This window comes from Nyctibius grandis, chromosome 2 (genome assembly GCF_013368605.1).
Source record: "Nyctibius grandis isolate bNycGra1 chromosome 2, bNycGra1.pri, whole genome shotgun sequence".
Taxonomy (NCBI): Eukaryota; Metazoa; Chordata; class Aves; order Nyctibiiformes; family Nyctibiidae; genus Nyctibius; species Nyctibius grandis.
The window spans coordinates 17,458,518-17,460,773 of record NC_090659.1 but is presented as its reverse complement, the minus strand read 5'-3'; the positions used below and the strand labels follow the sequence as shown (position 1 = coordinate 17,460,773).

The window sequence follows — 2,256 nt, the reverse complement described above, 5'->3', positions numbered from 1 at the left end:
ATCATCAGGTCCAATCGTTAACCTAGCACTACCAAGTCCACCACTAAACCATACCCCACATCTACACTTCTTTTAAATACCTCCAGGGATGCTGACTCAAACACTTCCTTGGGCAGCCTGTTCCAATGATTGATAACCTTTTTGGTGAAGAAATTTTTCCTAATATCCAACCTAAACCTCCCCTGGCATAACTTGAGGCCGTTTCCTCTTGTCCTTGTTACCTGGGAGAAGAGACCGGCACCCAGCTTGATATAATCTCCTTTCAGGTACTTGTAGACAGAAATAAGGTCTCCTCTGAGCCTCCTTTCTTCCAGGCTAACCAATGCCAGTCCCTTAATCTGCTTCTCGTAAGACGTGTGCTCTAGACCCTTCACCAGCTTCGTTGCCCTTCTTTGGACTCACTCCAGCACCTCAATGTCTTTCTTGTAGTGAGGGGCACAAAACTGACACAGTATTCGAGGTGCGGCCTCACCAGTGCCAAGTACAGAGAGACGATCACTTACCTACTCCCACTGGCCACACTATTTCTGATACAAGCCAGGATGCTGTTGGCCTTCTTGGCCACCTGGGCACACTGCTGGCTCATATTCAGCTGGCCATCGATCAACACCCCCAGGTCTTTTTCTACCAGCCAGCTTTCCAGCCACTCTTCTCCAAGCCTGTAGCGGTGCATAGGGTTGTTGTGACCCTAGTGCAGGACATGACACTTGGCCTTGTTGAACCTCATACAGTTGGCCTCTGCCCATTGATCCAGCCTGTCTAGACCTCTCTGCAGTTGCAGTAAAGTGTTTGAAGGGATGATTTCCAAAATTACAAGCAACTTCACAATGAGATTCTGCTTCTATTAACTTTTAAAATGCTAGAACTCATGGTCAGTCTCTCCTAACAGTACTAGCCAGCACAGAGGCACAGGCATAACTGAACCTCCACCCAGCTGCTCCCCATATTGGAAGATTAGGGTTGGTGCTAAATTGGAGCAGATGATCATTTCTAGAGGGAGCAAAGAATCTGATCCTAGTTAGCACTTTCACCAGGCAATGTGAGTCAGGAAAACACTTTGCACTGCCTTCATCTCTGCCCTGCAGAAGTACCCAAATGGGACCTGGCAACATCTGGCCTTAAGCTTTGAAAGTGAATAGCTACTTTTTTTTTTTTCTTTTTTCCTCTTTTTAAAAAATTTAAATCTACACATACTCAAGCAAATAAAGAGAAGAAATCGGGCTTCCAGCCAACATAAGATCCCATAGGAAAACAATTGTGGAGCTACCACGTTATCCTTGTACAGTGCAGATGATGAGAAGCCTGGGATTCAGAGCTGTTATTTCTTCCAGAAAAAATAATCAGTTTTGCACAGTTAGCTTTCTTAGAAGTAAAGTGAAGCAAAATATATGAGCAAGATTACTAATTGTGCTGTGTGAAGCAAGTTCTATCGCTTAATAGCTCCACTGGAATGGCATGTCAAAGCAAAATATTGTAGATGGGTGTTGCATATTCAGTGTCTGTGGCCATTACCGTTACAAGAAACATAAACATTTATGGAACAGCTGAGCATTTTGACAAATCTAAGTCAACTTTTCAGAAGAGATAAAATGTTATGTGTTGACCATAAATAACAACTCTGTGTCACAGTTTAAAGTTGGGCCGGCTATTAAACCTGTGGCAGATGCTCTCTGTTATCCCCTGCCCCCCTCCCCCCAAAGGGAAAGGGAAAGGGAAAATGCAGAGAGACTTCCGGGTTGGAAAGTTAAAACAGTTTTAATAAACTATAATAATGGAAAAGAGTATAATAATAATAATAGAAATAATCAAATATATACAAATATATATACAAAACCAAGATTGAGCTGTCTGAGACAGCTCCACCGAAATGGAGCCTCAAAAAATTCATCGACACTCGTGCCTGTTCCTCTCCACGGAAATCTTTAGTAAAAGGCGAAAGATTTATGCGATCATGGTGGCCCATACGGGGAACGAACCCGCGACACTCTGCATGGTGAAGTTGAGTCTTCAGAGCTGAGAAACAGTGAGTAAGAGAGCCATGAACAGGACTCTCTGTTGGATAAAGCCTAACTGACCTCATCTCTGTGCAAGGACTTCAGTACAATAGTAATTCTGATAACAAGGAAATAGATCCTATTTCCCCCATTAAACTGATGACACATAACATTGGAAATCTTGTTCCTGGTGACCTTGGAGAAGAGGAAATGGATGAAAAGTAACCTAGCCTCCTTCAGCTCCCATGCCCCTAGAAATCAG

At 43.4% G+C, this 2,256-nt stretch overlaps 1 non-coding gene across 1 annotated transcript; it reads right to left on the bottom strand.

Annotated features, from left to right (window-relative positions):
- Nucleotides 1–1,855: 1,855 nt before the first annotated feature.
- LOC137660705 (U5 spliceosomal RNA) lies at nt 1,856–1,983 on the bottom strand. Its single transcript, XR_011047769.1, has one exon. It is a non-coding gene; the product is annotated as a U5 spliceosomal RNA (small nuclear RNA).
- Between the last annotated feature and the right edge of the window lie 273 nt (nt 1,984–2,256).